Consider the following 20,146-nt stretch of genomic DNA (forward strand, 5'->3'; position numbering starts at 1 on the left):
ACAGAATTTTTAAAAAATAAAAAACTTAAAATGCACTGTTCCACATTATTACGCACAACAGAGTTTTATAACATTTTATAGGTTTTTATGAACTGAAATGCCCATCTTAAGAATTTACAGCATTAGGAGGTCATATTTACTGAAATCAAAAGCTATTTCAAAGAAAAGACAAACAAGTTACATTTTAACATAGGACCCTTTATTTCAATAAAAAACAAAGTTACATTTTAACATAGGACCCTTTGTTCAACAGCAGCTTCACGATTCTTCCATCCACTGAACTTGTGAGTTTTTGTACAGTTTCTGGTTGAATTTCTTGGCAGGATCTAAGAATAGCCTGCCAGAGCTGCTCTTTGGAATTGAACTGCCTCCCACCTTCGTAGATTTTCTGCTTGACGATGCTCCACAAGTTTTCAATAGGATTGAGGTCAGGGGAGCATGGGGGCCACACCATCAGTTTCTCTCCCTTTATTCCCATAGATGCCAAAGACGTTGACGTATTTCTTGCAGCATGAGATGGTGCATTGTCATGCATGAAGATGATCTTTTGACGGAAAGCACGGTTCTTCCTGTTGTACCATGGACAGAAGTGTTGAGTCAGAAATTCCACGTAGTTAACAGACGTAATTTTGACGCCTTCAGGGACCCTAAAGGGGCCAAGCAGCTCTCTCCCCATGATTCCGGCCCAAAACATCACTCCGCCACCTCCCTGCTGACGCCGCAGCCTTGTTGGGCTATCGTGGCCGTCCACCAACCATCCACGACTCCATCCATCTGTAAAGTCAAGTCAAATCAAGTTTATTTGTATAGCCCTAAATCACAAGCAGTCTCAAAGGGCTTCACATAGACAGAAATTGACAATTATTCTCAAAGCATCCCCTGAGCTCTCAAAAGTGCAAGGAAAAACTTAAAAAACCCTACCTGGCCCATCCAAGGTTGCACGGCACTCGTCGGTGAACAGGACTGTCTGAAAATTTGTCTTCATGTAAGTCTGGGCCCACTGCAGCCGTTTCTGCTTGTTCGCGTTGTTCAGGGGTGGCCGAATGGAGGGTTTCCGCACAACTGCAAGCCTCTGGAGGATCCTGCACCTCGTCGTTCGTGGGACTTCACTGGCACCAGCAGCGTCGAATATTTGTTTGCTCGTCTTTAGTGGCATGCTTGCAGCCGCCCTCTTGATTCGATTTGTTTGTCTTGCAGAAACCTTCCTTGTCGTGCCTTTGTCTGCCCGAACGCGCGTTTGCTCCGAATCAGCGACGAATTTCTTCAAAGTTCGATGGTCGCGCTTAAGCTTTCGTGCAATATCGAATGTCTGCATACCTTGTCCAAGGCATCGAACGATTTCACGCTTCTCGACAGCAGAGAGATCCTTTTTCCTCCCCATGGTTGAACGAAATGGCCGAACGCTTAAAAACGCGGAACTTAAATAGACTTGTTAATTACTACAATTGCGCTCACCTGGCAGACTACCATGGACTGTACCATGACTGAGGGTGATTTCAGTACTTGAAAAACAAAAAATGTAATCTTTATGACACTTAAATACATTTTGCATAATAATTTGGAACACGGGACCGTGTTCCAAATTATTATGCAAAGGATATTTATCTCAGATTTTCCTAAATAGCTTCCTTGAAATGTTACCCGGCTTTTGAGCTCTCCTGCCCGGCGTGGGTTTGCGTCAGCGCCCGGTAACATTATGGAAGCTAAAAGAAAGAAAAAAGAAACAAATCTAAGTGCGATTGCTGGTGTCTAAATACATTTTGCATAATAATTTGGAACACGGGACCGTGTTCCAAATTATTATGCAAGTGATATTTATCTCAGATTTTCCTAAATAGCTTTACTCGTCGTGCCGACCGGAGGGAGGCCACTCCCCGCCGCAGCTGAACAGTCATCCCGGCCTAGTGGAGGTCTGCGCAGGGGGGGTCTTCCTTGAAATCTTAGCCGCCTTCCGAGCTCTCCTGCCGGGCGTGGGTTTGCGTCAGCGGCCGGTGTCATTTACTCGTCGTGCCGACCGGAGGGAGGCCACTCCCCGCCGCAGCTGAACAGTCATCCCGGCCTAGTGGAGGTCTGCGCAGGGGGGGTCTTCCTTGAAATCTTAGCCGCCTTCCGAGCTCTCCTGCCGGGCGTGGGTTTGCGTCAGCGGCCGGTGTCATTTACTCGTCGTGCCGACCGGAGGGAGGCCACTCCCCGCTACAGCTGAACAGTCATCCCGGCCTAGTGGAGGTCTGCGCAGGGGGGGTCTTCCTTGAAATCTTAGCCGCCTTCCGAGCTCTCCTGCCGGGCGTGGGTTTGCGTCAGCGGCCGGTGTCATTTACTCGTCGTGCCGACCGGAGGGAGGCCACTCCCCGCCACAGCTGAACAGTCATCCCGGCCTAGTGGAGGTCTGCGCAGGGGGGGTCTTCCTTGAAATCTTAGCCGCCTTCCGAGCTCTCCTGCCGGGCGTGGGTTTGCGTCAGCGGCCGGTGTCATTTACTCGTCGTGCCGACCGGAGGGAGGCCACTCCCCGCCACAGCTGAACAGTCATCCCGGCCTAGTGGAGGTCTGCGCAGGGGGGGTCTTCCTTGAAATCTTAGCCGCCTTCCGAGCTCTCCTGCCGGGCGTGGGTTTGCGTCAGCGGCCGGTGTCATTTACTCGTCGTGCCGACCGGAGGGAGGCCACTCCCCGCCGCAGCTGAACAGTCATCCCGGCCTAGTGGAGGTCTGCGCAGGGGGGGTCTTCCTTGAAATCTTAGCCGCCTTCCGAGCTCTCCTGCCGGGCGTGGGTTTGCGTCAGCGGCCGGTGTCATTTACTCGTCGTGCCGACCGGAGGGAGGCCACTCCCCGCCGCAGCTGAACAGTCATCCCGGCCTAGTGGAGGTCTGCGCAGGGGGGGTCTTCCTTGAAATCTTAGCCGCCTTCCGAGCTCTCCTGCCGGGCGTGGGTTTGCGTCAGCGGCCGGTGTCATTTACTCGTCGTGCCGACCGGAGGGAGGCCACTCCCCGCCGCAGCTGAACAGTCATCCCGGCCTAGTGGAGGTCTGCGCAGGGGGGGTCTTCCTTGAAATCTTAGCCGCCTTCCGAGCTCTCCTGCCGGGCGTGGGTTTGCGTCAGCGGCCGGTGTCATTTACTCGTCGTGCCGACCGGAGGGAGGCCACTCCCCGCCGCAGCTGAACAGTCATCCCGGCCTAGTGGAGGTCTGCGCAGGGGGGGTCTTCCTTGAAATCTTAGCCGCCTTCCGAGCTCTCCTGCCGGGCGTGGGTTTGCGTCAGCGGCCGGTGTCATTTACTCGTCGTGCCGACCGGAGGGAGGCCACTCCCCGCCGCAGCTGAACAGTCATCCCGGCCTAGTGGAGGTCTGCGCAGGGGGGGTCTTCCTTGAAATCTTAGCCGCCTTCCGAGCTCTCCTGCCGGGCGTGGGTTTGCGTCAGCGGCCGGTGTCATTTACTCGTCGTGCCGACCGGAGGGAGGCCACTCCCCGCTACAGCTGAACAGTCATCCCGGCCTAGTGGAGGTCTGCGCAGGGGGGGTCTTCCTTGAAATCTTAGCCGCCTTCCGAGCTCTCCTGCCGGGCGTGGGTTTGCGTCAGCGGCCGGTGTCATTTACTCGTCGTGCCGACCGGAGGGAGGCCACTCCCCGCCACAGCTGAACAGTCATCCCGGCCTAGTGGAGGTCTGCGCAGGGGGGGTCTTCCTTGAAATCTTAGCCGCCTTCCGAGCTCTCCTGCCGGGCGTGGGTTTGCGTCAGCGGCCGGTGTCATTTACTCGTCGTGCCGACCGGAGGGAGGCCACTCCCCGCTACAGCTGAACAGTCATCCCGGCCTAGTGGAGGTCTGCGCAGGGGGGGTCTTCCTTGAAATCTTAGCCGCCTTCCGAGCTCTCCTGCCGGGCGTGGGTTTGCGTCAGCGGCCGGTGTCATTTACTCGTCGTGCCGACCGGAGGGAGGCCACTCCCCGCCACAGCTGAACAGTCATCCCGGCCTAGTGGAGGTCTGCGCAGGGGGGGTCTTCCTTGAAATCTTAGCCGCCTTCCGAGCTCTCCTGCCGGGCGTGGGTTTGCGTCAGCGGCCGGTGTCATTTACTCGTCGTGCCGACCGGAGGGAGGCCACTCCCCGCCACAGCTGAACAGTCATCCCGGCCTAGTGGAGGTCTGCGCAGGGGGGGTCTTCCTTGAAATCTTAGCCGCCTTCCGAGCTCTCCTGCCGGGCGTGGGTTTGCGTCAGCGGCCGGTGTCATTTACTCGTCGTGTCCACCGGAGGGAGGCCACTCCCCGCCGCAGCTGCAGCGGCAGCTTTGAAACGTCATCCCGGCCCCCTGGAACTGTGCGCGGGGGGGGCGATGCGTCCCGTGCGAGGTACCAGGTCGCGCTGCGCCGTCTGCCTGGCCGCTTTGGGCCCGCTGGAAGTCTATTAAAGCTCCGCGATCTCCGCCTCGGTGCTTAAAAAGCGTCCATCCGCTCTCCTGGAGCTTCTTTCGGTCATCTCGTCCGCGTGCACGGCCTGCCGGTGGCACCGGCTGGAGCTCCGCAAAAAGCTCCATTTCTGTTAAAAATGCTTAGCCGCGTCCCTGGAAGCCCAATCGGGCGTAGAAAGTGAGGGGGAAGGCCCCCAAAGCACCGGCTGGAAGTCCCAAAAAAGCTCCATGATTGGTCAAAAATGCTTAGCCGCGTCCCTGGAAGCGTAATCGGGCGTAAAAAGTGAGGCGGACCGGCCCTGGAGCTCCGTGTGGAGGTCCTCAAAAAGCTCCATAACGTGTTAAAAATGCTTAGCCGCGTCCCTGGAAGCGTAATCGGGCGTAAAATGTTAGGCGGAACGCCCCTGGAGAAAAAAAAATCCGCTCCTGGTACCTAAAATTTTCTCCAGCGGCGGGCTCGGAGTCTCATCTTTCTCCTGGCCGAGAAAAGAGCACTTTCCCCCGGACACCGAACCAGTCAACGTCCCCCTCCTGAGTGGACAAAAAAAATCCACTCCTGGTACCTAAGATTTTCTCCAGCGGCGGGCTTGGGACGAAAATGAATCTTCCTCCCGAAATTAAACCACTATAGGCGGACGCCAGCCCCAAGCACCAGCCCGCATAATAATTTGGAACACGGCACCGTGTTCCAAATTATTATGCAAATCTAATCGGGCGTAAAAAGTGAGGCGGACCGGCCCTGGAGCTCCGTGTGGAGGTCCTCAAAAAGCTCCATAACGTGTTAAAAATGCTTAGCCGCGTCCCTGGAAGCGTAATCGGGCGTAAAAAGTGAGGCGGACCGGCCCTGGAGCTCCGTGTGGAGGTCCTCAAAAAGCTCCATTTCTGTTAAAAATGCTTAGCCGCGTCCCTGGAAGCCCAATCGGGCGTAGAAAGTGAGGGGGAAGGCCCCCAAAGCACCGGCTGGAAGTCCCAAAAAAGCTCCATGATTGGTCAATAATGCTTAGCCGCCTCCCTGGAAGCCTAATCGGGCATAAAAAGCTAGGCGGAACGGCCCCAAAGCTCCACACGGAAGTCCCAAAAAAGCTCCATGATTGGTCAATAATGCTTAGCCGCCTCCCTGGAAGCCTAATCGGGCATAAAAAGTTAGGCGGAACGGCCCCAAAGCTCCACACGGAAGTCCCAAAAAAGCTCCATGATTGGTCAATAATGCTTAGCCGCCTCCCTGGAAGCCTAATCGGGCATAAAAAGTTAGGCGGAACGGCCCCAAAGCTCCACACGGAAGTCCCAAAAAAGCTCCATGATTGGTCAATAATGCTTAGCCGCCTCCCTGGAAGCCTAATCGGGCATAAAAAGCTAGGCGGAACGGCCCCAAAGCTCCACACGGAAGTCCCAAAAAAGCTCCATGATTGGTCAATAATGCTTAGCCGCCTCCCTGGAAGCCTAATCGGGCATAAAAAGTTAGGCGGAACGGCCCCAAAGCTCCACACGGAAGTCCCAAAAAAGCTCCATGATTGGTCAATAATGCTTAGCCGCCTCCCTGGAAGCCTAATCGGGCATAAAAAGCTAGGCGGAACGGCCCCAAAGCTCCACACGGAAGTCCCAAAAAAGCTCCATGATTGGTCAATAATGCTTAGCCGCCTCCCTGGAAGCCTAATCGGGCATAAAAAGTTAGGCGGAACGGCCCCAAAGCTCCACACGGAAGTCCCAAAAAAGCTCCATGATTGGTCAATAATGCTTAGCCGCCTCCCTGGAAGCCTAATCGGGCATAAAAAGCTAGGCGGAACGGCCCCAAAGCTCCACACGGAAGTCCCAAAAAAGCTCCATGATTGGTCAATAATGCTTAGCCGCCTCCCTGGAAGCCTAATCGGGCATAAAAAGTTAGGCGGAACGGCTCCAAAGCTCCACACGGAAGTCCCAAAAAAGCTCCATGATTGGTCAATAATGCTTAGCCGCCTCCCTGGAAGCCTAATCGGGCATAAAAAGTTAGGCGGAACGGCCCCAAAGCTCCACACGGTAGTCCCAAAAAAGCTCCATGATTGGTCAATAATGCTTAGCCGCCTCCCTGGAAGCCTAATCGGGCATAAAAAGTTAGGCGGAACGGCCCCAAAGCTCCACACGGAAGTCCGAAAAAAGCTCAAAAATTTTCTAAGTGCCAACGGCTCATTCGCCGTAATGTGTCCGCTCCGCGCTGGTTCCCCGGTCGGCCGCGAATAGCGCAAAATCAGCCTCACGGAAGTTCGAAAAAAGCTCAAAAATTTTCTAAGTGCCAACGGCTCATTCGCCGTAATGTGTCCGCTCCGCGCTGGTTCCCCGGTCGGCCGCGAATAGCGCAAAATCAGCCTCACGGAAGTTCGAAAAAAGCTCAAAAATTTTCTAAGTGCCAACGGCTCATTCGCCGTAATGTGTCCGCTCCGCGCTGGTTCCCCGGTCGGCCGCGAATAGCGCAAAATCAGCCTCACGGAAGTTCGAAAAAAGCTCAAAAATTTTCTAAGTGCCAACGGCTCATTCGCCGTAATGTGTCCGCTCCGCGCTGGTTCCCCGGTCGGCCGCGAATAGCGCAAAAATCAGCCTAAGTGCAGTACCAACCTTGGCGTGTTGGTGCGCCAGAGTACGATGAGTTGGTCCCCCTAGTCACTGTACTCATTACCTTTACCCCCTAATCGCAAAATATAGTCAGAACGTATATGCAGAAGACTATTTTTTTCTTTTTTAAAATTTTCTAAGTGCCAGCGGATGCTGGCACACGAACTGTCCGAGCTACGACGGTTCTCCGGTCGGACAGCGAGGGTGAAAAAGCGGTCCTAAAATCACCGAGGGCTGCCGCACAAGTTGTCCGAGTGGCGACGGTTCCCCGGTCGGCCACGAATGTCGAAAATTCGGCCTCTCCACCACGGAGGTCGGTGAGAATTTCAGAATATTTTCTAAGTGCGAGCGTGGGCTGCCGCACAACTTGTCCGAGTGGCGACGGTTCCCCGGTCGGATCCGAATGTCGAAAATCCGGCCTCTCCACCACGGAGGTCGGTGAGAATTTCAGAATATTTTCTAAGTGCCAGCGTGGGCTGCCGCACAAGCTGTCCGAATTGCGACGGTTCTCCTTTCGGACCCGAATCGCAAAAATTCGGCCTCTCCACCACGGAAGTCGGTGAGAATTTCAGAATATTTTCTAAGTGCCAGCGTGGGCTGCCGCACAAGCTGTCCGCTTTGTCTGGTTCCCTCGGTCGGCCACGAATGGCGAAAAATCAGCCTCTCCTTCTGGAGCTCGCGCCAACTTTGGCAAATATTTTCTAAGTGCCAACGGCTCTTGCGCCGTAATGTGTCCGCTTTGTCTGGTTCCCTCGGTCGGCCACAAACAGCGAAAAATCAGCCTCTCCTTCTGGAGCTCGCGCCAACTTTGGCGAATATTTTCTAAGTGCCAACGGCTCTTGCGCCGTAATGTGTCCGCTTTGTCTGGTTCCCTCGGTCGGCCACGAATGGCGAAAAATCAGCCTCTCCTTCTGGAGCTCGCGCCAACTTTGGCAAATATTTTCTAAGTGCCAACGGCTCTTGCGCCGTAATGTGTCCGCTTTGTCTGGTTCCCTCGGTCGGCCACGAACGGCGAAAAATCAGCCTCTCCTTCTGGAGCTCGCGCCAACTTTGGCGAATATTTTCTAAGTGCCAACGGCTCTTGCGCCGTAATGTGTCCGCTTTGTCTGGTTCCCTCGGTCGGCCACGAACGGCGAAAAATCAGCCTCTCCTTCTGGAGCTCGCGCCAACTTTGGCGAATATTTTCTAAGTGCCAACGGCTCTTGCGCCGTAATGTGTCCGCTTTGCCTGGTTCCCTCGGTCGGCCACGAACGGCGAAAAATCAGCCTCTCCTTCTGGAGCTCGCGCCAACTTTGGCGAATATTTTCTAAGTGCCAACGGCTCTTGCGCCGTAATGTGTCCGCTTTGCCTGGTTCCCTCGGTCGGCCACGAACGGCGAAAAATCAGCCTCTCCTTCTGGAGCTCGCGCCAACTTTGGCGAATATTTTCTAAGTGCCAACGGCTCTTGCGCCGTAATGTGTCCGCTTTGCCTGGTTCCCTCGGTCGGCCACGAACGGCGAAAAATCAGCCTCTCCTTCTGGAGCTCGCGCCAACTTTGGCAAAAATATTCTAAGTGCCAACGGCTCTTGCGCCGTAATGTGTCCGCTTTGTCTGGTTCCCTCGGTCGGCCACAAACGGCGAAAAATCAGCCTCTCCTTCTGGAGCTCGCGCCAACTTTGGCGAATATTTTCTAAGTGCCAACGGCTCTTGCGCCGTAATGTGTCCGCTTTGCCTGGTTCCCTCGGTCGGCCACGAACGGCGAAAAATCAGCCTCTCCTTCTGGAGCTCGCGCCAACTTTGGCGAATATTTTCTAAGTGCCAACGGCTCTTGCGCCGTAATGTGTCCGCTTTGCCTGGTTCCCTCGGTCGGCCACGAACGGCGAAAAATCAGCCTCTCCTTCTGGAGCTCGCGCCAACTTTGGCGAATATTTTCTAAGTGCCAACGGCTCTTGCGCCGTAATGTGTCCGCTTTGCCTGGTTCCCTCGGTCGGCCACGAACGGCGAAAAATCAGCCTCTCCTTCTGGAGCTCGCGCCAACTTTGGCAAAAATATTCTAAGTGCCAACGGCTCTTGCGCCGTAATGTGTCCGCTTTGTCTGGTTCCCTCGGTCGGCCACAAACGGCGAAAAATCAGCCTCTCCTTCTGGAGCTCGCGCCAACTTTGGCGAATATTTTCTAAGTGCCAACGGCTCTTGCGCCGTAAAGTGTCCGCTTTGCCTGGTTCCCTCGGTCGGCCACAAACGGCGAAAAATCAGCCTCTCATTCTGGAGCTCGTGCCAACTTTGGCGAATATTTTCTAAGTGCCAACGGCTCTTGCGCCGTAATGTGTCCGCTTTGCCTGGTTCCCTCGGTCGGCCACAAACGGCGAAAAATCAGCCTCTCCTTCTGGAGCTCGCGCCAACTTTGGCGAATATTTTCTAAGTGCCAACGGCTCTTGCGCCGTAATGTGTCCGCTTTGCCTGGTTCCCTCGGTCGGCCACGAACGGCGAAAAATCAGCCTCTCCTTCTGGAGCTCGCGCCAACTTTGGCGAATATTTTCTAAGTGCCAACGGCTCTTGCGCCGTAATGTGTCCGCTTTGCCTGGTTCCCTCGGTCGGCCACGAACGGCGAAAAATCAGCCTCTCCTTCTGGAGCTCGCGCCAACTTTGGCGAATATTTTCTAAGTGCCAACGGCTCTTGCGCCGTAATGTGTCCGCTTTGCCTGGTTCCCTCGGTCGGCCACGAACGGCGAAAAATCAGCCTCTCCTTCTGGAGCTCGCGCCAACTTTGGCAAAAATATTCTAAGTGCCAACGGCTCTTGCGCCGTAATGTGTCCGCTTTGTCTGGTTCCCTCGGTCGGCCACAAACGGCGAAAAATCAGCCTCTCCTTCTGGAGCTCGCGCCAACTTTGGCGAATATTTTCTAAGTGCCAACGGCTCTTGCGCCGTAAAGTGTCCGCTTTGCCTGGTTCCCTCGGTCGGCCACAAATAGCGAAAAATCAGCCTCTCCTTCTGGAGCTCGCCTAAGTGCCAACGGCTCTTGCGCCGTAATGTGTCCGCTTTGTCTGGTTCCCTCGGTCGGCCACAAACGGCGAAAAATCAGCCTCTCCTTCTGGAGCTCGCGCCAACTTTGGCGAATATTTTCTAAGTGCCAACGGCTCTTGCGCCGTAAAGTGTCCGCTTTGCCTGGTTCCCTCGGTCGGCCACAAATAGCGAAAAATCAGCCTCTCCTTCTGGAGCTCGCCTAAGTGCCAACGGCTCTTGCGCCGTAATGTGTCCGCTTTGTCTGGTTCCCTCGGTCGGCCACAAACGGCGAAAAATCAGCCTCTCCTTCTGGAGCTCGCGCCAACTTTGGCGAATATTTTCTAAGTGCCAACGGCTCTTGCGCCGTAAAGTGTCCGCTTTGCCTGGTTCCCTCGGTCGGCCACAAATAGCGAAAAATCAGCCTCTCCTTCTGGAGCTCGCCTAAGTGCCAACGGCTCTTGCGCCGTAATGTGTCCGCTTTGTCTGGTTCCCTCGGTCGGCCACAAACGGCGAAAAATCAGCCTCTCCTTCTGGAGCTCGCGCCAACTTTGGCGAATATTTTCTAAGTGCCAACGGCTCTTGCGCCGTAAAGTGTCCGCTTTGCCTGGTTCCCTCGGTCGGCCACAAATAGCGAAAAATCAGCCTCTCCTTCTGGAGCTCGCCTAAGTGCCAACGGCTCTTGCGCCGTAATGTGTCCGCTTTGTCTGGTTCCCTCGGTCGGCCACAAACGGCGAAAAATCAGCCTCTCCTTCTGGAGCTCGTGCCAACTTTGGCGAATATTTTCTAAGTGCCAACGGCTCTTGCGCCGTAAAGTGTCCGCTTTGCCTGGTTCCCTCGGTCGGCCACAAATAGCGAAAAATCAGCCTCTCCTTCTGGAGCTCGCCTAAGTGCCAACGGCTCTTGCGCCGTAATGTGTCCGCTTTGTCTGGTTCCCTCGGTCGGCCACAAACGGCGAAAAATCAGCCTCTCATTCTGGAGCTCGTGCCAACTTTGGCGAATATTTTATAAGTGCCAACGGCTCTTGCGCCGTAATGTGTCCGCTTTGCCTGGTTCCCTCGGTCGGCCACAAATAGCGAAAAAATCAGCCTCTCCTTCTGGAGCTCGCCTAAGTGCCAACGGCTCTTGCGCCGTAATGTGTCCGCTTTGCCTGGTTCCCTCGGTCGGCCACAAACGGCGAAAAATCAGCCTCTCATTCTGGAGCTCGTGCCAACTTTGGCGAATATTTTCTAAGTGCCAACGGCTCTTGCGCCGTAATGTGTCCGCTTTGCCTGGTTCCCTCGGTCGGCCACAAATAGCGAAAAAATCAGCCTCTCCTTCTGGAGCTCGCCTAAGTGCCAACGGCTCTTGCGCCGTAATGTGTCCGCTTTGTCTGGTTCCCTCGGTCGGCCACAAACGGCGAAAAATCAGCCTCTCATTCTGGAGCTCGTGCCAACTTTGGCGAATATTTTCTAAGTGCCAACGGCTCTTGCGCCGTAATGTGTCCGCTTTGCCTGGTTCCCTCGGTCGGCCACAAATAGCGAAAAAATCAGCCTCTCCTTCTGGAGCTCGCCTAAGTGCCAACGGCTCTTGCGCCGTAATGTGTCCGCTTTGCCTGGTTCCCTCGGTCGGCCACAAACGGCGAAAAATCAGCCTCTCATTCTGGAGCTCGTGCCAACTTTGGCGAATATTTTCTAAGTGCCAACGGCTCTTGCGCCGTAATGTGTCCGCTTTGCCTGGTTCCCTCGGTCGGCCACGAACGGCGAAAAATCAGCCTCTCCTTCTGGAGCTCGCCTAAGTGCCAACGGCTCTTGCGCCGTAATGTGTCCGCTTTGCCTGGTTCCCTCGGTCGGCCACAAATAGCGAAAAACCAGCCTCTCCTTCTGGAGCTCGCCTAAGTGCCAACGGCTCTTGCGCCGTAATGTGTCCGCTTTGCCTGGTTCCCTCGGTCGGCCACAAACGGCGAAAAATCAGCCTCTCCTTCTGGAGCTCGCCTAAGTGCCAACGGCTCTTGCGCCGTAATGTGTCCGCTTTGCCTGGTTCCCTCGGTCGGCCACAAATAGCGAAAAATCAGCCTCTCCTTCTGGAGCTCGCCTAAGTGCCAACGGCTCTTGCGCCGTAATGTGTCCGCTTTGCCTGGTTCCCTCGGTCGGCCACAAATAGCGAAAAATCAGCCTCTCCTTCTGGAGCTCGCCTAAGTGCCAACGGCTCTTGCGCCGTAATGTGTCCGCTTTGCCTGGTTCCCTCGGTCGGCCACAAACGGCGAAAAATCAGCCTCTCCTTCTGGAGCTCGCCTAAGTGCCAACGGCTCTTGCGCCGTAATGTGTCCGCTTTGCCTGGTTCCCTCGGTCGGCCACAAATAGCGAAAAATCAGCCTCTCCTTCTGGAGCTCGCCTAAGTGCCAACGGCTCTTGCGCCGTAATGTGTCCGCTTTGCCTGGTTCCCTCGGTCGGCCACAAACGGCGAAAAATCAGCCTCTCCTTCTGGAGCTCGCCTAAGTGCCAACGGCTCTTGCGCCGTAATGTGTCCGCTTTGCCTGGTTCCCTCGGTCGGCCACAAATAGCGAAAAATCAGCCTCTCCTTCTGGAGCTCGCCTAAGTGCCAACGGCTCTTGCGCCGTAATGTGTCCGCTTTGCCTGGTTCCCTCGGTCGGCCACAAATAGCGAAAAATCAGCCTCTCCTTCTGGAGCTCGCCTAAGTGCCAACGGCTCTTGCGCCGTAATGTGTCCGCTTTGCCTGGTTCCCTCGGTCGGCCACAAATAGCGAAAAATCAGCCTCTCCTTCTGGAGCTCGCCTAAGTGCCAACGGCTCTTGCGCCGTAATGTGTCCGCTTTGCCTGGTTCCCTCGGTCGGCCACAAACGGCGAAAAATCAGCCTCTCCTTCTGGAGCTCGCCTAAGTGCCAACGGCTCTTGCGCCGTAATGTGTCCGCTTTGCCTGGTTCCCTCGGTCGGCCACAAATAGCGAAAAATCAGCCTCTCCTTCTGGAGCTCGCCTAAGTGCCAACGGCTCTTGCGCCGTAATGTGTCCGCTTTGCCTGGTTCCCTCGGTCGGCCACAAACGGCGAAAAATCAGCCTCTCCTTCTGGAGCTCGCGCCAACTTTGGCGAATATTTTCTAAGTGCCAACGGCTCTTGCGCCGTAAAGTGTCCGCTTTGTCTGGTTCCCTCGGTCGGCCACAAATAGCGAAAAATCAGCCTCTCCTTCTGGAGCTCGCGCAAGTGCCAACGGCTCTTGCGCCGTAAAGTGTCCGCTTTGTCTGGTTCCCTCGGTCGGCCACAAATAGCGAAAAATCAGCCTCTCCTTCTGGAGCTCGTGCCAACTTTGGCGAATATTTTCTAAGTGCCAACGGCTCTTGCGCCGTAATGTGTCCGCTTTGTCTGGTTCCCTCGGTCGGCCACAAATAGCGAAAAATCAGCCTCTCCTTCTGGAGCTCGTGCCAACTTTGGCGAATATTTTCTAAGTGCCAACGGCTCTTGCGCCGTAAAGTGTCCGCTTTGCCTGGTTCCCTCGGTCGGCCACAAATAGCGAAAAATCAGCCTCTCCTTCTGGAGCTCGCGCCAACTTTGTCAAAAAATTTCTAAGTGCCAACGGCTCTTGCGCCGTAAAGTGTCCGCTTTGCCTGGTTCCCTCGGTCGGCCACAAATAGCGAAAAATCAGCCTCTCCTTCTGGAGCTCGCGCCAACTTTGTCGAAAAATTTCTAAGTGCCAACGGCTCTTGCGCCGTAAAGTGTCCGCTTTGTCTGGTTCCCTCGGTCGGCCGCAAATAGCGAAAAATCAGCCTCTCGCCCGTCAGGTACCAGGCGTTGGGGTACCAGGGGTAAGTGCAGTACCAGCTTTGGTCTGTTGGTGCGCCAGAGTACGATGAGTTGGTCCCCCTAGTCACTGTACTCATTACCTTTACCCCCAAATCGCAAAATATAGTCAGAACGAGTGTGGGGAACACAAGTTTTGGCCCCGAGAACCAGGCGGCTGGTGTCTCTAGCGATGTGTTCCCCCCCAAAAAGTGTTCACATGCTCGGACAGCGAACCTAGGAGCTACCGCAAAGCACTCTGGAAGTGCAAGAGCGAAAAATTTTCTAAGTACAAAAACTCTCGAAAATTTTCAAAGTGTCACAGTGCTCGAAAATTTTCAAAGTGCTACATGCTTTCCATCCAAGGAAGGAATAGTGGAGGACCGGCCGCCTCCTTAAACACAAGCCGGCGGAACGACGGGGAGGACCGGCCGCCTCCTTAAACACAGGCCGGTGGAACGTTTGGCAGAATTCTTCTCGTGGAGGACCGGCCGCCTCCTTAAACACAAGCCGGCGGAACGACGGGGAGGACCGGCCGCCTCCTTAAACACAGGCCGGTGGAACGTTTGGCAGAATTCTTCTCGTGGAGGACCGGCCGCCTCCTTAAACACAGGCCGGTGGGAACGGTTGGCAGAATTGCGTGACGGCCGCCTGCTCCCGGCGTCCGCACGTGAACGAACACCCCCTCCCGGGGACGGCCGTCTGCTCCCGACCGCCGTCCTTCACCCCCTCACCTTCCGGACCCCCGTCTGCTCCCGGCGGGCCTCCGAGTACCCCCACCTTCTCCCGAACTGACCGACAGGCAATGAGACCCGCCTTGGTAGGGCCCCCACCGGCCCCGGCTCGCGCCGGCGTTGGGTGGACGGTTCCTCCCCACTTGCGGGTCGCTCTCCACGGAGGACCGGTCGCCTCACTAAACATAGGCCGGGCGAAAATCTGCGAATGTTATACATCCAAGGAGGGAGGACCGGCCGCCTCCTTAAACCACCGGCCGGGCGAAAATATGCGAATGTTATACATCCAAGGAGGGAGGACCGGTCGCCTCACTAAACATAGGCCGGGCGAAAATCTGCGAATGTTATACATCCAAGGAGGGAGGACCGGCCGCCTCCTTAAACCACCGGCCGGGCGAAAATCTGCGAATGTTATACATCCAAGAAAGGAAGGAAGGAGGGAACCGGCCGCCTCCTTAAACACAGGCCGGGCGAAAATCTGCGAATCTTATCCATCCAAGGACGGAGGACCGGCCGCCTCCTTAAACACAGGCCGGTAGGAACGGTTGGCAGAATCGCGTGACGGCCGCCTGCTCCCGGCGTCCGCACGTGAACGAACACCCCCTCCCGGGGACGGCCGTCTGCTCCCGGCCGCCGTCCTTCACCCCCCTCAGCTTCCGGACCCCCGTCTGCTCCCGGCGGGCCTCCGAGTACCCTCCCCTTCTCCCGAACTGACCGACTGGCACTCATGGCACTCCGCTTTGCCTGGTTCCCTCGGTCGGCCACAAATAGCGAAAAATCAGCCTCTCCTTCTGGAGCTCGCCTAAGTGCCAACGGCTCTTGCGCCGTAAAGTGTCCGCTTTGCCTGGTTCCCTCGGTCGGCCACAAATAGCGAAAAATCAGCCTCTCCTTCTGGAGCTCGCCTAAGTGCCAACGGCTCTTGCGCCGTAATGTGTCCGCTTTGTCTGGTTCCCTCGGTCGGCCACAAACGGCGAAAAATCAGCCTCTCCTTCTGGAGCTCGTGCCAACTTTGGCGAATATTTTCTAAGTGCCAACGGCTCTTGCGCCGTAAAGTGTCCGCTTTGCCTGGTTCCCTCGGTCGGCCACAAATAGCGAAAAATCAGCCTCTCCTTCTGGAGCTCGCCTAAGTGCCAACGGCTCTTGCGCCGTAATGTGTCCGCTTTGTCTGGTTCCCTCGGTCGGCCACAAACGGCGAAAAATCAGCCTCTCATTCTGGAGCTCGTGCCAACTTTGGCGAATATTTTATAAGTGCCAACGGCTCTTGCGCCGTAATGTGTCCGCTTTGCCTGGTTCCCTCGGTCGGCCACAAATAGCGAAAAAATCAGCCTCTCCTTCTGGAGCTCGCCTAAGTGCCAACGGCTCTTGCGCCGTAATGTGTCCGCTTTGCCTGGTTCCCTCGGTCGGCCACAAACGGCGAAAAATCAGCCTCTCATTCTGGAGCTCGTGCCAACTTTGGCGAATATTTTCTAAGTGCCAACGGCTCTTGCGCCGTAATGTGTCCGCTTTGCCTGGTTCCCTCGGTCGGCCACAAATAGCGAAAAAATCAGCCTCTCCTTCTGGAGCTCGCCTAAGTGCCAACGGCTCTTGCGCCGTAATGTGTCCGCTTTGTCTGGTTCCCTCGGTCGGCCACAAACGGCGAAAAATCAGCCTCTCATTCTGGAGCTCGTGCCAACTTTGGCGAATATTTTCTAAGTGCCAACGGCTCTTGCGCCGTAATGTGTCCGCTTTGCCTGGTTCCCTCGGTCGGCCACAAATAGCGAAAAAATCAGCCTCTCCTTCTGGAGCTCGCCTAAGTGCCAACGGCTCTTGCGCCGTAATGTGTCCGCTTTGCCTGGTTCCCTCGGTCGGCCACAAACGGCGAAAAATCAGCCTCTCATTCTGGAGCTCGTGCCAACTTTGGCGAATATTTTCTAAGTGCCAACGGCTCTTGCGCCGTAATGTGTCCGCTTTGCCTGGTTCCCTCGGTCGGCCACGAACGGCGAAAAATCAGCCTCTCCTTCTGGAGCTCGCCTAAGTGCCAACGGCTCTTGCGCCGTAATGTGTCCGCTTTGCCTGGTTCCCTCGGTCGGCCACAAATAGCGAAAAACCAGCCTCTCCTTCTGGAGCTCGCCTAAGTGCCAACGGCTCTTGCGCCGTAATGTGTCCGCTTTGCCTGGTTCCCTCGGTCGGCCACAAACGGCGAAAAATCAGCCTCTCCTTCTGGAGCTCGCCTAAGTGCCAACGGCTCTTGCGCCGTAATGTGTCCGCTTTGCCTGGTTCCCTCGGTCGGCCACAAATAGCGAAAAATCAGCCTCTCCTTCTGGAGCTCGCCTAAGTGCCAACGGCTCTTGCGCCGTAATGTGTCCGCTTTGCCTGGTTCCCTCGGTCGGCCACAAATAGCGAAAAATCAGCCTCTCCTTCTGGAGCTCGCCTAAGTGCCAACGGCTCTTGCGCCGTAATGTGTCCGCTTTGCCTGGTTCCCTCGGTCGGCCACAAACGGCGAAAAATCAGCCTCTCCTTCTGGAGCTCGCCTAAGTGCCAACGGCTCTTGCGCCGTAATGTGTCCGCTTTGCCTGGTTCCCTCGGTCGGCCACAAATAGCGAAAAATCAGCCTCTCCTTCTGGAGCTCGCCTAAGTGCCAACGGCTCTTGCGCCGTAATGTGTCCGCTTTGCCTGGTTCCCTCGGTCGGCCACAAACGGCGAAAAATCAGCCTCTCCTTCTGGAGCTCGCCTAAGTGCCAACGGCTCTTGCGCCGTAATGTGTCCGCTTTGCCTGGTTCCCTCGGTCGGCCACAAATAGCGAAAAATCAGCCTCTCCTTCTGGAGCTCGCCTAAGTGCCAACGGCTCTTGCGCCGTAATGTGTCCGCTTTGCCTGGTTCCCTCGGTCGGCCACAAATAGCGAAAAATCAGCCTCTCCTTCTGGAGCTCGCCTAAGTGCCAACGGCTCTTGCGCCGTAATGTGTCCGCTTTGCCTGGTTCCCTCGGTCGGCCACAAATAGCGAAAAATCAGCCTCTCCTTCTGGAGCTCGCCTAAGTGCCAACGGCTCTTGCGCCGTAATGTGTCCGCTTTGCCTGGTTCCCTCGGTCGGCCACAAACGGCGAAAAATCAGCCTCTCCTTCTGGAGCTCGCCTAAGTGCCAACGGCTCTTGCGCCGTAATGTGTCCGCTTTGCCTGGTTCCCTCGGTCGGCCACAAATAGCGAAAAATCAGCCTCTCCTTCTGGAGCTCGCCTAAGTGCCAACGGCTCTTGCGCCGTAATGTGTCCGCTTTGCCTGGTTCCCTCGGTCGGCCACAAACGGCGAAAAATCAGCCTCTCCTTCTGGAGCTCGCGCCAACTTTGGCGAATATTTTCTAAGTGCCAACGGCTCTTGCGCCGTAAAGTGTCCGCTTTGTCTGGTTCCCTCGGTCGGCCACAAATAGCGAAAAATCAGCCTCTCCTTCTGGAGCTCGCGCAAGTGCCAACGGCTCTTGCGCCGTAAAGTGTCCGCTTTGTCTGGTTCCCTCGGTCGGCCACAAATAGCGAAAAATCAGCCTCTCCTTCTGGAGCTCGTGCCAACTTTGGCGAATATTTTCTAAGTGCCAACGGCTCTTGCGCCGTAATGTGTCCGCTTTGTCTGGTTCCCTCGGTCGGCCACAAATAGCGAAAAATCAGCCTCTCCTTCTGGAGCTCGTGCCAACTTTGGCGAATATTTTCTAAGTGCCAACGGCTCTTGCGCCGTAAAGTGTCCGCTTTGCCTGGTTCCCTCGGTCGGCCACAAATAGCGAAAAATCAGCCTCTCCTTCTGGAGCTCGCGCCAACTTTGTCAAAAAATTTCTAAGTGCCAACGGCTCTTGCGCCGTAAAGTGTCCGCTTTGCCTGGTTCCCTCGGTCGGCCACAAATAGCGAAAAATCAGCCTCTCCTTCTGGAGCTCGCGCCAACTTTGTCGAAAAATTTCTAAGTGCCAACGGCTCTTGCGCCGTAAAGTGTCCGCTTTGTCTGGTTCCCTCGGTCGGCCGCAAATAGCGAAAAATCAGCCTCTCGCCCGTCAGGTACCAGGCGTTGGGGTACCAGGGGTAAGTGCAGTACCAGCTTTGGTCTGTTGGTGCGCCAGAGTACGATGAGTTGGTCCCCCTAGTCACTGTACTCATTACCTTTACCCCCAAATCGCAAAATATAGTCAGAACGAGTGTGGGGAACACAAGTTTTGGCCCCGAGAACCAGGCGGCTGGTGTCTCTAGCGATGTGTTCCCCCCCAAAAAGTGTTCACATGCTCGGACAGCGAACCTAGGAGCTACCGCAAAGCACTCTGGAAGTGCAAGAGCGAAAAATTTTCTAAGTACAAAAACTCTCGAAAATTTTCAAAGTGTCACAGTGCTCGAAAATTTTCAAAGTGCTACATGCTTTCCATCCAAGGAAGGAATAGTGGAGGACCGGCCGCCTCCTTAAACACAAGCCGGCGGAACGACGGGGAGGACCGGCCGCCTCCTTAAACACAGGCCGGTGGAACGTTTGGCAGAATTCTTCTCGTGGAGGACCGGCCGCCTCCTTAAACACAAGCCGGCGGAACGACGGGGAGGACCGGCCGCCTCCTTAAACACAGGCCGGTGGAACGTTTGGCAGAATTCTTCTCGTGGAGGACCGGCCGCCTCCTTAAACACAGGCCGGTGGGAACGGTTGGCAGAATTGCGTGACGGCCGCCTGCTCCCGGCGTCCGCACGTGAACGAACACCCCCTCCCGGGGACGGCCGTCTGCTCCCGACCGCCGTCCTTCACCCCCTCACCTTCCGGACCCCCGTCTGCTCCCGGCGGGCCTCCGAGTACCCCCACCTTCTCCCGAACTGACCGACAGGCAATGAGACCCGCCTTGGTAGGGCCCCCACCGGCCCCGGCTCGCGCCGGCGTTGGGTGGACGGTTCCTCCCCACTTGCGGGTCGCTCTCCACGGAGGACCGGTCGCCTCACTAAACATAGGCCGGGCGAAAATCTGCGAATGTTATACATCCAAGGAGGGAGGACCGGCCGCCTCCTTAAACCACCGGCCGGGCGAAAATATGCGAATGTTATACATCCAAGGAGGGAGGACCGGTCGCCTCACTAAACATAGGCCGGGCGAAAATCTGCGAATGTTATACATCCAAGGAGGGAGGACCGGCCGCCTCCTTAAACCACCGGCCGGGCGAAAATCTGCGAATGTTATACATCCAAGAAAGGAAGGAAGGAGGGAACCGGCCGCCTCCTTAAACACAGGCCGGGCGAAAATCTGCGAATCTTATCCATCCAAGGACGGAGGACCGGCCGCCTCCTTAAACACAGGCCGGTAGGAACGGTTGGCAGAATCGCGTGACGGCCGCCTGCTCCCGGCGTCCGCACGTGAACGAACACCCCCTCCCGGGGACGGCCGTCTGCTCCCGGCCGCCGTCCTTCACCCCCCTCAGCTTCCGGACCCCCGTCTGCTCCCGGCGGGCCTCCGAGTACCCTCCCCTTCTCCCGAACTGACCGACTGGCACTCATGACCCGCCTTGGTAGGGCCCCCACCGGCCCCGGCTCGCGCCGGCGTTGGGTGGACGGTTCCTCCCCACTTGCGGGTCGCACTCTAGCGCCTCGGCCGCCGCGAGAGCGTGCGCTACGCGCCGCCCCCGCAGGCCTTGGCGCGACCGAACGGCAGCGAGACCGAGACGCCCCGAATCCCCCACCTAGAGGAAATCAACGGAGGCCGAGCGCGCGATCCGATTGC

The sequence above is a fragment of the Syngnathus typhle genome, linkage group LG4 (assembly GCF_033458585.1).
Source record: "Syngnathus typhle isolate RoL2023-S1 ecotype Sweden linkage group LG4, RoL_Styp_1.0, whole genome shotgun sequence".
NCBI lineage: Eukaryota > Metazoa > Chordata > Actinopteri > Syngnathiformes > Syngnathidae > Syngnathus > Syngnathus typhle.